Source organism: Sinohyriopsis cumingii, chromosome 15 (genome assembly GCF_028554795.1).
Source record: "Sinohyriopsis cumingii isolate HCF-2022 chromosome 15, ASM2855479v2, whole genome shotgun sequence".
Taxonomy (NCBI): domain Eukaryota; kingdom Metazoa; phylum Mollusca; class Bivalvia; order Unionida; family Unionidae; genus Sinohyriopsis; species Sinohyriopsis cumingii.
The window spans coordinates 68,675,676-68,690,434 of NC_142975.1; the positions used below are offsets into that span (position 1 = coordinate 68,675,676).

Below are 14,759 nucleotides of genomic sequence, written 5' to 3' on the forward strand. Positions count from 1 at the left end.
GGTTTGAATATGGTCATTGAGTTCCTTCCACGGAATCTGTTGGATGACATGTGACATAAACCGTGGCATGGCAGCCTGTTTTTATATTCTCTTTTTTTTGGATGCAATACACGTACTTTCTAGCCAGAGATCTTCGTTCTCCAGTAGGGAATCTAAATCTTGCATACTGTAACCGAAACGTCAGAGTTCGTTTAGGTGTTTCCTCTTCCGCTAAGCAGATTCCACGTAAAATATTTTTGCAATCCTTTAACTTGTCTTCCTCAATGCGTTGCACTAGGTGAATCTCGAAGTAACCATAATCATGAACATGTCGATCATTAGCGACCTCAAAGTTTTGAACAATGTCTGACCATTGAAAGAATTTCTGACGAATCAGTTCTCTTATACCATTCAGGTACCAGTGGTTAAAGATCTGGTGACGTATCGGATGCAATTGTTCTTTACGTTTGACTTGTATTTTGACCAGCTCTCGGTAAATGCATTCTCTCAATTCCACAGGCAAGGCACGAATGTTCTCTAGCAAAGTATCCATGAATAGGTCATACTAAATCCTCCTTGGTCTGACACAAGAAATGTACTGTTTGCACAAACATGGTTTTAATTCATTGTCGAATCTAAATCGTTTCACCACTAATTTACACATTACAATTCGTTCAGAAGTTTCCTCTTCCACCAAGTTGACATTGCGTGAAAGATGTTGGTAATTCGTTAACTCTTCCTCTGGAATTCGATGCAGTACGTTTACAATGTAGTAGATAGAATCGTCAATACCAAACCATTCCTTTTTATAACCAGGAGGTCGTTGATCAATGTCTGTCCAATGGAACACTTTCAACTCAATCAGTCCTTGTATAGCCTGAAGGTACCAGTGGTTCAAACACCGGTGACGTAACGGATGCAATTGTTCTTTACGTTTCACTTGTATTTTGACCAGCTCTCGGTAAATGCATTCTCTCAATTCCACAGGCAAGGCACGAATGTTCTCTAGCAAAGTATCCATGAACAGATTATTATGGTAAGAAGTTACTTCAATGTCTCGGTCCCACTAAGGGTAAGTAATGACAATTCGGTGACCATCGAGCATGTTCTACGTAGGCCGAATCTTGCGGTTCCCAGTGGTGAAGTGACACACCGCAACTGAAGCACTTGACTTTATCTCCTTCGCCCAAGTAGAAAAATCCGGCTCTGGCTAATTCTTCGGGGGTCGGTCCTCCCAGATATTTAGGCCATTTTCCTTTGAACGATTGAAGACGATTTTCAAAGTCGCAGTATTCCGACAAACGCACAGGAAACGAATATTCGTTTTTCACAGGTTCGTTTCGATGAGGGTTGGGTGACAGGAACAGGAGTTTGCTCAGGGCTGGATGACATCCGTAGGGGGGTAGACGTGAAGGTGAACATTCCCCTTTAAACCCGGTAAAATGTCTAAGAGGACGAGCGGCATCGCTTTCGCATCCCTCAGGTTTGACACGCACAGCATCACTTTCCATGACAGGGGTAGTGAGAACAAAGTTCCCATGATGCTTTACGGCATCGCTCAGGTCACAACGTACAGCATCGTACCCATCGCAAGGCTCACAATCGCACTCGTCTGCAAACTCCGTTACGCAATTACAATGGTAACCACATGGACAATCGCAGTTTCCTTCCGGACATTTTCCGTCGCAATGCATGGGTCTTATCCATCCAATATTAGTCACACTAGAGGAAGATACAACTTTTTTACAATCCCCAAACTGGAACGATGCCTCTTTCAAAGTATTCATCTTGTTCGCTCGGTCTTGGTAGTCACAATGAACTATCGATCTTGCCTAGGGTTCCTTTTTTATATACAGACCAATACCGACGTGACCGTACGGTAAGGTGAAATGATTGGGAAGTCGCACTCGCTTCTGGTATACAATTTGATAGACTTTTTCCAAGGGTCGACTGACGATGTGGTGAGTGGGTAAACGTACAATCTTGTTCGGTTGATAGGTGGTCACTTTAAAGTTTCCATCCTCTCCCGATTGCAAGGCTTCTTTCAATACCCCAAAGTTGACCACACGACTGGTACGATAATTCAGAGTCAGTCCTTTCACTTTGCACGTCGTGTGCACTTCTCCTTGTTTGTCACGGTATTCGTAGCCGTAATTTTTGGGACCGCCACTGACGAAACTTAGAATCTTGTCGTCGGGATGCTCGTCTGTCCAGGCTCCTAAACGGTCTCCTTCGATGTTAGGGTGATGTTGAATCGGGTGATGGATGTAAATGCAACTGTCCGTGTCAAAGTACAGGACGCGTTCCCCTAACAGTTCTAAAGCTTCCTACAATTTTAAGCGAGCATGGGCTGTCACGTAAGCCGCAATGATGACATTTCCAAAAGGGTCGTCTTGTACAAAGTCCAGATCTTCTTCGTAATTGACCAAGATCAAATTCTCTCGAACGACGTCCACGTGTTTCATGTATTTGGTTTTGTCGTGAATCATCTGGAAGTAGCGGGAAGGTTCTGTCAAATATTCCGTCTTGGGTAAACACGGTCGTTGTGCCATTTTACCCCACAAGCAATTTAACATCACTTTGGCAAACGATCGCCTGCCTTCGTTTTTCTCGATGTGGTCTAAAGTGATGCCTTCTTGTTCGTAGTATTTCTCTTTGAATTTTATTTGGTCTTCGGGAGTGTGACACCAGGAAGGATAGCCGCTGGCTTCTTGCTTCAGTTTCAAAAAGGCATCCACGTAGTCGGCGAAAATGCCTTTCTGCGTGGGGTCACCCTTGTGGTATTGTTGTGTCTTGGGAAAGTGGCAAATTTCGTACACTTCTAACAGTTGGTATCCCATGTCCAGAGCTTTGAACAATTCTACGCTGACCCAGGTTCCCGTCAAGGCACGTTCTTCCTGGCTGTGATGGCAAGGTTGGTCTTGGTTGCACGTTTCGGCACAAGTACGGCACAAGGGAAACATCAGTTTGCCTTGACAATGGTGAGGTAAGACGGGATGGTATAGGTTCGTGGGAGGCAAAACTTTACACTTGATCAAGCCTTCGTATTATCGAATGTTTTTCAGGTCGATGTGTTCCGTCAGCAATTGCGGGTGCCCTACGGGAAAGCGACAATATTTGCACACGTAGGGATACAGCGAACACACGTCCAAGTATTTGATTTCTTCTCCTTTCTCTTCGTCGGCTTGGTACAGCAAACAGGTGGCATTGGTCCTTCCTCCGTACAAACTATCCCTTGGGTTCAGCGGGTCCATGAACTGGTAACTTTCCACGAGGCGTTTAAACTCGGGATCGGTTTTCATACGGTGATCGTACTCGTGTTCCCACATTTCCACCACTTGGTATCCTTGCTGTTGTAACTTTAGGCGCCGCTGACAAGTGTCCTGGTACAAGTCTTCCATGGTTCGTTGCAAAAACTGATTTTTAGTGCCACGGTCAGGGTAACAGACGGGACATCCGTGAAATAAGCAACCGTTAAACTCGTACACGATCTTGGGGTTTTCTAAGTCCCAGCCATCGACCGAATACGTTCCGATGGTCTTTTCGCCCCCTCCGTTGCGAGCATGCTGAATCCACTTGTCTTCCTTGTCGCACAAGTAATGTAACCAACGTAGGGCTTTGACCGAGTATTGACGTTTGACAAAGTGGGTCGTTTGAGGACTGATGACAGCCACGGTGTTTTCAGGCATGAATCGTTGTCGATACACTAAGGAACACGCTTTGGCAATGGTGCAAGCTTCTTTCAAAGGATCGACCCCTCCGTGTTCCATGAACAGTTCTCGAAATTTTCCACAGCAACGTCGTAAAATGTCCACGTCGGAACGACAATACTTTAACATTTCTTCCTGAAAGTCGAAAGGGTCCGAGGCGTGAGCCTGGTACCAAGCGTAGAAAGCTTCTCGTTGTTCGGTACGCATGTTGTCGGGGTCGTAATAGTGAGCCTCGGGTAAATGGGGTAGAACGGCATGTTGATTGGCTTCCGTATTGAAAAAGTGTGGAAAGTACCCTTTAGCCATTTCTGTCATTCCAAACGTTTTAGGCATTCGACTCAAAGGCATGGCCAAATAGCTCATCGAATCTTTAAACTGTACTTGTCCCACTTGCATGAAAATGATTTTGGCTCCGTTCAAAGTCACTTTAGGACGTTCGGTGCCTTGTTCCGTATAGTACCTCAAAAGAAACTGTCCATCGTATCCGGAGAAATTGTGAGCCATCACCGTGGCATGACGATGACAATCTCCGTAACGTTCGATGTCCTCTTGGCTCCACGTCTTGTCGACGGGGTCTAAGACCCATTGGGCAAAATCGGCTAACGTGTTCGGTCCCCGAAAGATTTTTTCACGCCCTCCAGGAATCTTGCTGCAGTGAGGGCAATGACTGAAGATAGGTTCTTGAATGCACTTCTCGCACGCTCGATGAGCCACGCAGAAATTAGGAATGTGAATGCCGGTTTCTTGCATGCATTCGAAATCGAAAAAGATGAAATTGCCTTTCTTCTTGTGACCGTCCTCTTTCTCTGGTGGGGGTTGGTATTTTTGCACGTAACATTGGTGTTCCAAGTCCACGATGTGGTGACAAATGTGACATTTTTTCTTTCCTCGACATACGTGTGCCTTGGTACTATTGGTACGTATAACTTGTTCACACGTAGGGCACAATCTCAGGAGTTGACAAGCGCATTTCTTCTGTGAACCTTGCGTTTTCAGATGTTGTTGGTAACAGGTAGGGCTGACAAACGTGCGCAGACAAGTTGAACAAGGCACTGGTTCTTCGATCAGACAGGGTGAAGAGGCCAAACATCCTGAGCATTTCAATCCACAATGCTTGTGTTGCTCTCGATTATTATAACCATGGTCACATTTCTCACAGTAATAACCGTATCCCAGGAATCCGGTGATACTGGTAATGGTATCGAAATGTTCATCGTGATGATAAACATGAATGTATTTTCCGTCCTTAAAGTCTTGCCCTCGAAACAACAAAGACCCGCGCACTTCTTGAGGGTGCACTTTCAAGGTGTATCGTGGAGCTAGGGCATCTTGCAATTTTTGCATCTCAGGAATGCCACAGGGTGTGTCTTTGGACAGTCCGGCTTGTCGTAACAGGAGTTCTGCTTCACTTCGTTGTTTGGCTCGGTCCGATTGTCGAATGTTCTCCCAGTCTCTTTTCCATTCTACCGTGTCGTTCTTGTTGGCATAGGTTCGTCCCACCACGATGGCACGGGCTAAACACATCTGGTCATGAGGATTGTGAATTCGGACAAGGCTACGCTTAATGCTGCGAAGGTCGTTCACCAATAACATCTTTTTGCGTCCGGTCCCTTGAGGAGGAGAGACGTGGGTCATGTCCAATGTGGCTTTTCCATCGGTGATGTCAAACTGGTCATTAGATTGTTGCACGTGTTGAATCTTGTCCATGACTTTGGAAGCGGTCAATTCTGCAGGGGTGCTAAACTCGATCCAAACAGGGGATTTCAAACCGTCGTGTTGTATGGAAAGTCTCAAGCGATCGTCTTCTTTGGGTTGACATTGTCGCTTGAGTGCAGTCAGCAGAGAATCCCACACTCCGGTGATGAACCCTTCTGCTTTCTCTAACGGTACTTCGGACTTGAAATCTTTAAACTTCACCGTGTATTTGTAAGCCGTGGTTCTAAATTTTCTAGAGGAGCGCTTTTCCGTCTCTCGAATGGAATAGTATTTTTCAGGGTTGACTAAGGGTGGTGAACTTGGTTTAGAGGTTTCAAATTCTGGTTCACTCATGTCCTCTTCAAAATCACTGGCATGAATTTGTGCCAAGATTTCAGCCCTGGTTCGAGGCGATAGATCACGTTTCTGCCTCTTACTTTCTTCTTCTTCTTTCTTCTCGAATGAATGGGATCGTTTCATCTTGAAAGCAAAAAGTCAAATGACTCAAGTTCAAACACCATGAGCTACTTTATAGTCATAGCAGACCAGCGTATATAAAAGGGTGTGTGTCTTATCCTTTCACTATTCATTTCACTCTCAAGCCGAGTACAACGATGGAAGAGACTACCCAGATGGAACGTTTCGTCAGAGCTTTGCGAGGGGTCATTAGAAAATTCTCTTCAGACCAGCCTACGGACTACTCTCCTTCCTTTCGAGATAAAAGTCAAGATACTTGCTATATCTGTCAGAAGAAAGGGCATTGGTCTTCAGAGTGTCCAGACCGTCAAAAAAGAACAAAAACAGGGACTAAAAAAGACAAAAGTCAAGATACCTGTTATTATTGTAAAGAAAAAGGACATTGGTCTCCAGATTGTCCAAAAAAGAAACAAGAGGAGTCAGAAGAAAAGAAGGATTCTTCAGAAGAAGAGAGGGATTCTTCGGAAGAAGAGAGGGATTCTTCAGAGGAAGAAGAGGAAGAAAAAAGACAATTCTATTTACAAGAGGCAAAGAAACAGGAGAAGAAGAAAAGAAGAAGGGAAGAAAATGAGGAAAAGACGGTGAAGAAATTCAAAAAACAGAGAGACTAAACAAGGAGAAAGAAGAAGTCAATGAACTTTTTATTAAAGTGTTGTGTTGTGAATTGTGAATTGGATTGTAAAAAATGGATAAAAGAATAAATTAATGATATAAGGTAAGTGTCTTTGAGTTTTGATTTTAAAATAAGAACGTACACTCACGCACTCATACATAGAGAAGTACTATAAGGGTAAAATGGGTGGGGTTTATTTTTGAGTTATTGGCAAATTGAAATTGTATTTCTTTTCGAGAAATGTGGGTGGCCCTGAAAAGGGCCTTTTTCTCTTTATGATGTAGGGGTGAGTTTAAGCAATCAACTTTAACTGCCTTATGCCTTTGCCACGGCCAAGGCCTACTTCTGGACTGCGTAATGTTGATGATGATGATGATAATGATTGGGTTGAAATCACTAAGGGTGGTACGGTAGGCTTAGTCACAGGGTTGACGTGTTTAGCTCGGGAAGGTCGTATTCTCTTCGGTCGTGATAAAGAAGTCTGATACATTTGTTTCAGACTTCTTAACTCCGCTAAAATGTCCAACAGTACCGTGACCGTTTGATTTTCACCCTCTTGTTTCTTTGCTGCTACTTCTTCTTGCTGTTGTTGCTGTTGTTTTTTTCTTACCTCTTCTTCTTGTTGCTGTTGCTGTAGGAGAAAAGCCTGTTCCGCTTCCTTTTGTCGTTGTATAAATTTCTCCAATTCTTCTTTCTGTCTCTGTCTAAAATTCTCCACTTGCGGTAATGAAGAAGGTAAGGAAGGTTCCGGAACAAATTCTTGCGAGGAGAGAAAATCCACAAAATCCCAATTCACCTCTTCTGAAAGTAAGTCCGAGTTCCCTTGGGCAGTCTCCCCTGCTGGTGCACCCCAATGGCTCGTTTTCTGAGTTTCCGTCATGTTGAATCACTGTCGCATAGATTGACTGCACACAAGCGCTAGCGAATCTATATAGACTACGTGACGTCACAGACTGCTATCTTCGGATTGGATGCGAGCTGACTGAATTCTGTAACGCGTGTTCGGATTGGTAAATGAACTCAATCCGTTTCAATCCTTCCTGTACCTATAAATAAGCGCCGTTCAATGCATTGATTCACCTGTTCTCGTCGCTTCAAGATGTGGACTACAGTTGAGTCATCCACCCTTGTGTCTTCCATGATGTTTCGGACAGACTTGCTCATGTATGTCCGATCGAAGTGGACCGTTGTCCACAGGACAAACACCAGCCTGTGGATACGTAGGATCTACGTCGAAAGACAAGGATGCCTGAAAAGAGTGCTGATGTACGGACCAACAGTAAGACGCAGCCTAAGGACAAGAAGAAGACCAATGCGGTGCCCTTTATGTTTATGAATACATTAACATAAACCCAAAGGCCCTTTTCAGGGCCCCCATATTTCTCGAAAAGAGATAGCCTTTGAATTGCCTACCCCTTTTTTTATTTTATTGTTTATTTTTTTTAAAAAAAAAAAAATAGAGACCCTGCCTATTTCAATTTTACATAGACCCTATACAGTCCCAGGGGTTTTTTGGCCATGTTAAATTTACATAGACCCTATATTGTCCCAGGGTTTTTGGCCATGTTAATTCCCATAGACCCTATATGTTCCCAGGATTTTTCTCCATGTTAAATTTACATAGACCCTATATGTTCCCAAGGGTATTTTTAATGATAAGTCCCATAGACCCTATAAGATCCCCATTCACTACTGTTGGATAGTGATCACTAATGTCCTCTTCAACATCACTAGGGTGAACATCTGACGAAACTTCTATCAGAATAGAAAGGACATTGGGACGCAGAATGTACAAAGCGTCAGAGGAAAGGAACCTCCTTTACAGGAGAAACTAAGTCTAGAGACAAAAGCAAACATACTTTTTACCATTATGAAGAAAAGGAGCTTGGTTTTCAAAGTGTCGTAAGGAAACGAGAGAAAGAGTCGTAAGTGGTTTCGAATTCTTAGATTATGAAGGTTTCATTTCTCTTGCATTTTGCCAAATACACTCTATACATTCCTCTCAGATGTTTTAGCTCCGCCAAAATGTCCTGTACCAGCTTGACAAGTCTGTTTTCACTATTCTGGTTTTTCATCTCTTCTTTCTTCTTTCTTTTTCTAATTTCCTCCTCCTGTTGTTTTTTTATTTAATTAACAAATGTCTTCTTCTTCTTCTTGTTACCGTTGTAACACAGACTCAGACTCTTCCTTCTGTTTCATTTTAAAAATCGTCCTATACTGCAATGATGGAGAAGGAGGTAGAGGTGATTGCGGAAAAAAAGTAATGAGATGATAATATATCGCATAAGTCTAAATTCATATTCAACTCAATTTCTGGAATAGTACTGGCTGCAGCAGGACTAGTCGTACTGTCATGCCAATTATACGAAATATCCTTTGCAGGTGTACCAAAACAAACCGTCTCCAACCAGGTATGTTGCACAAACACTGTTCCACATTCTCGAGACTATCCATTAAGATTAATGTGAGCGTAATTTTTCTACAGTTCTTTTGACGACCTTATCCGATCCTGACTTCCCGGTTTATGCGAGGGCGACGAGAGCGTCCGTACATACAGACGGGCATACAGCTGTCTGGAAAAAAAGATTATATGTAGAGAGACAAGGATGCCCCAATGAGTATTAGTCTAAGGACCGTCAGTGACAAGAATATTAAAACAGTGAAGAATGAAAAAGCGCTGCCAATATTAACCGTCCCTGGTTAACCACTCCAACGACCTTTTCAAGTACCTCCCATATCTGTAAGAAATCGATGTACTACTCAGTCATTGCCAAAACGTTGTGTTGTATATCTGTGTCTTTGTCTATGTTTGGTCTCTCACAATTAGAACTTAAACCCTCTCTCCATACTTTAGTATTGTGAGTGATGATATTATTGTGTTTGTGTGTACAGTGTGTAAATAATCCCTACCATTTTCAATGGTGATAATATGTTTGTGAGCATGGGTAAGAACTCTTGCCCCTTCATTTCCTCGCACTCCATATATAATAGAATATAAGCATTTATATGTGTGTTTAGTATATATACATTCCTCCTCTTGTCAGGGCTGACAGTACAATCTGCGTATGTGCAAGCCTTCGTTCTTTCATTGGTTAGATTAATGGGTGCTATCAGTCAAACGGGGTGTTGATTTGTAGATATTGGTTCGTACATCCCTTCCTTTTGCAAAGTGAAAGTATTCTTGTGTATGTGTAAGCACCCATACTCTTATTGCTCTTTTGTAGGTGTATGTGTTGGTTAGTATTTATATGTGCTGGTATGTGGATGAGTGGGTACTGGTCATTCAGACTGCATATGGATTAGTCGATGCATTTTTTATATTACATTTCCCCTTATCCGTATACATTTGTCAAAATGAAGGCGCCAAGTTAATTTTCCCTTATCCGTGTAAATACCCATCATGTTCATTCCATGGACATTTATTTACCTTTACAGTTCCCCTTGTACGTAAAATGGCCCCAATCTAAATACTAAAACCTGTTTAACATTAAAGCCCCGTTGTCCGTAATAACGGCCCATTTCCAATGGCAAAGTAATATAGATTCGCCTTGTCCTTATAACAGTTCATCTGTCCGTGCAATCCCTCACCTTAACTACTAACAAGTCTACCACATTCTTCATGATTATTTTTAATTTGTTGATGAGTTGACGTCGAGAAATTCTTCCGGGTAATCCCTGCCTGCCACCTACCATTATCATGGACTATACATAGGCTATATTCGATTATCCATTACACGCTTTAATGCTTGAAAATTATATAGAAAGTAAACAATAGTGTAAGATATGCGAAATGTTATTTAATGAGCTTAAGATTCTTATAACTTCGAATAAACATAGAATAGTTGCATCCAATTCAAGTTTGAACCAGTCCTGTTACACTCTGCAAGACTAAAATTCAAAATTTTAGTTCAGCTAACCGCTAGTGTGATAAGCAAAAACAACCGAAACAAGAATAGCACAAGTAAACAAGGAACGATGAATGAACAGAGACAAATTTAACATTTAAAAAGGTGAAATACTTGAACAGTTAACCGAGTCAATATAAGGGAAGTAGACTAATGAAATTTCGATTTTAAAAAAAAAGTGATTTTACAGAATTTAGTTGCTTGTTATCACAGTCTATGTTAATGTCCAAGTTATCCTTGTTACTAAAATAGACCTATCTATCCTACGTCATCATAAAACCTCCTATACCTATAACAAGTGAGGAATTAATACATAAATAAATAAACCGGACAAAACTTGTTATTCGTAGTTTGCTCTAATGGAAAGGCATAAATAGATTAACAACGATTCTCGAATTCCAGTTTTAAAGCACGCTGCCACTTTACCAGTCAATGAATGGTTCTGGTTTTTATCCTTAGCCCATCGCTATTGCATAGGAAAATCTTGACTAATTTCACGAACAATTACAAACGTATTGTTTTTAATAAAAGCTCACTTGAAAACTGAAACTGAATCCGATACATTGTTTGGGTAAAGTTATCATGGCTATTGTGTATTCTCTACAGTTTACCTTGTATAGCCTTGCCAAATTTTAGCACCAAATGTTTAACCTGTATTATAATGTACTATAATCTCTTCGTATGGAACGCGTAACGAGATAATGAGATGCTTAGTACAGTTTACTGCTGTGGTTAAATAACTTACAGGGGGCATCGTCTGTTGCGGAATGATGGATTTGCTTCGGCGGTGTCTGTTTTGACGAATCTGTTCTGGCTGGAATTTCCTGATCTGAAAAAATATTGTTTATTTCAAACGGGAACAGCCTTAATCGAAGCAGACACAAGTATAAATTTTATACATTTGATTGTTATTTACAATATTTTGGTAGTGCCGATATAACAATGAATTTGTAATTATATTAATTTAATATGGGCGAATTACTTTGTGCTTGTATCCGGGTGCAAACAAGGCCGTTCACATGTCTACCACCTTGTAAGGTTTTCACAGCCATAGGTAATGCACTGTTATATTTTGGTAGGAAAAAATGATGTAATTTTATCACAAAAACGTCAATCAAAACAGCTAATCAGAGACCCTAAGAGAAAAATGTTCCTGACCATAATTACCCCGACTGTCCCCCGAATGGACGACGAAAAGAGAAAACGAAAGACCATGGGCTATCCGATTTTGTTTTGGAAAACTACATATAAGTTATTTTATTGTTTTACTAAGAGATCTGTCTGTGAATGGGTATTATTTTTATTTTCTTTAATTATATAAATTATAATCGACCATTATTGCTGATAACAATATAAGGGAGAATGTGACACTGTAGTAGACAACTGATAAATGCGTCTCCGTAAATTCTACTACAGCTACACTCCATACAGTGTGCTACAGCTGCACTCCATACAGTCTACTACAGCTGTACCCCATACAGTCTAATACAGCTGTACTCAATACAGTTTACTACAGCTGCACTCATACAGTCTACTACAGCTGCACCACGTACATTATAATACATTTGCACTGCTACATACTAACACAGTTGTACTCCGTAATTCTAATACAGCTATATTCAGTACATATTAATACAGCTGCACTCCGGACATTCTAATACAGCTGTACTCCGTACATACAAATACAGCTGCAATCCATAATACTTATACAGCTGCAACGTACATACTAATACAAGGCCACTTTAGTTGTGGGTTTACGTGGAAATATTTCAGTAAACATTAAACAACATGTTAAGAGCGTAATTGTACACAACACTTCATGCCCAACTGGTGTAAGCTCTGTATTTTCACGCATTCTTATACAAAGAAAAGAAATTTGTTATTTTTGTCATTTTCGTCGATTTTCTGAATCCCCTCCTCCGTCTCGTATTTTTTTTTATTAATCCGAAAACATTTGTGCAATGAACTACCTGTTCAAGAAAATTTATTACTCGGCGTAATTTATTTTCAATCTTACTCTGCAATACATGTGTGCGAGCAGAAGAGAAGAAAGGTAAGAAAGCAGCTAAAGAAGTTCCTTTAATATTCCCGATTTCTTTTTTTAAAAAAGACCTTTGATATGTTGTTCTAATACCTCATGGGTCGATTTGTGTTTTAGTCTTACCGGTGAATTTTATTTCTGGGAAAGGTCCAAGTATTGAAATTAGTTAAAATGCCCATATTGGACTGAAGAACAGTTTTATTTTGAGGTAATTCTGCATATTGCATGATGTACATAAGAGTAATAAGTTCATTATTTTATATTTTGTTGGGATAAATATAAGATATTTCTTGGCTTAATTTGCGATCCGGTGTTATCGAAAATCGTAATTAACGTAAGCCTAGGCCATGTCATGACATCGATTGGGATTCACTCTTCCTTCACCTTGGAAATCATTTTTTCATTCCGTGACACTAAACCTATTATGTACATCTTAGTTTAACGTACCAGATTTAATTTATCTGTGAATAATCACTGTGGATTACAGCCCTTTTCTTTTAACTGAAAAGTTTAAAAAAATATATTTTGTACTAGACTCATAGGTTTTGACGCATATAAGCACTTACTTTCACCTTTTCAGAAACATACCTCTTTCATAGATATATCTCGCTCTACTTTAAAAACATTAGTTATTTTAGCAAAGTATGGTTAACAAATAAAAACGATATATTTCCTCATACTCTTCTTTGCGAGCTTTCACCCAGACGACCCATTTGGCGTAAAGATCGTATATTACGTCACCAATTTTGACGCACCTCACAGAAGTATAAGGTATCACGGTATCAATTGTTTTTATATAGACCTCAGTGTTGATGTTTGGTGAAATAAATATACATTCTATGGATGGTCATAACAACGTGGAGTTTTCACAAAAGACTTCTTATGATGTCCAGTAAGTTAAAAGATGTATAGCTGTCACAGCATTAATTTTTTTTAAAAACCACTACTACTCTTGAATGGATGGTCATATCAGTATGGAGTTTTACTGTTCTGACATCTAATATAGCCACCACAGCAGCCATCTTGGAAGTCTTGTTATTGCTACTCCTTCTGAGGGGGCCCCGAGTGGTCTAAAGCGCTCTCCGTTACGGATCACTGCCATCTCACCTCAGTCTGCATGGGTTCGAGTCTAGGATTCATCCAGTATGGGTCTGTGAGAAAGCTTGCCAGTAGCTTCTCGTGGGTCGGTGGTTCTTTCCGGGTTTTTCCCGGGTTCTTCCTCCACCATTAATACTGGCCGCCATGCATAGCCTATCGTGTGCTGTAAAATGGCATTAAACCCCACAACAAACAAACAAACAAACTTCTTCTGAGTGGAAAGACACATCTTGAAAATATTGTATTATATTGCTTCTTCTCAGCAAATTAATAGGTATGTCAATATGGGGTTTTACCAATAGACTTCTTATGTTACCTAAATGGGGCCAGTAATATGGCTGTCACAATAGCTTACCTGAAAGTCTTGTTGTCATTACTCCCTCTCAATGGATGATCATTATGACTGACACAATGACCATCTTAAAATCTTGTTGATAGTATTCCCTCTGAACAAATGATCATTATGAGATTGGGTTTTGACATAAAAACTTCTAATAATGTCTGCTTTGTTTTAAAAGAATATTGTGCCAGGCTGGCTTTCATTATGTGTACAAAAGCAGCTAATTTGAAAATCTTGTTATTGGTTTAGAAGGTCTGTGATGGTTTCAGCACTTAACAGTTAAAAGGAAGAAATGGTCTTATTTTGAATCCCAAGAAATTCTTCTTGCATAGTAGAGCATAAGTCCCTTTGAGGGACTCTTATCTTTGATTTCCATCCACATACCTGCAATAACATGAAGTATCACACTAAGAACACATTTTTCTACTGCCAAGCCCCATGAAACGGTTGTTTCCAAAATTATGATTTTCATTAAACTTGAAAAGAAGAAAACACCTTCAGTATATGCATGTGACATGTAGTATGTATACATGGTTAACAGTCATGCTTAGAACTCAAATAAAACTATCATTGGGGCTGTTTAAAATGCAGTAAATTGTTGTAGAGGCCATTAAAAGGCAAATGCATCGGGTATAAACAATGACTTTTTCATGTCTTATTTTATTGGCAATCAATAGCTAAAGTAATGTGCTAAGTCCTTTGAAGATTGTTGTGGGAATACACTTTGTGCCAATTTAAAAGTAAAGTTAACAAAGTGGAACAACCCAACTTTTTCAGAGATATAGGTAATTCAAAGAGATACTAGATGTGTGTTGAAGAACAAAATTTATTACACATCATTGCCTTGAATGAGGATGTTCTGCTTTTCTTCGACGTTTGGCTCTGTTCTATTTGATAATAC

The 14,759-nt window shown here is 40.4% G+C and overlaps 1 protein-coding gene across 2 annotated transcripts in view; it reads left to right on the forward strand.

Moving 5' to 3' along the window:
- Positions 1-14,759, forward strand: part of LOC149782017 (ubiquitin-conjugating enzyme E2 J2-like) — a 60,346-nt gene that overhangs the window by 15,889 nt on the left and 29,698 nt on the right. The window contains exon 1 of one of the 2 annotated variants that reach the window (XM_089933420.1): positions 12,542-12,628. The exons of the other annotated variant lie outside the window; for it this stretch is intronic. The gene's annotated coding sequence lies outside the window, so the exon portion shown is untranslated. Of the gene's footprint in view, positions 1-12,541; positions 12,629-14,759 lie in introns of those variants that run through there. 2 annotated transcript variants of the gene reach the window in all.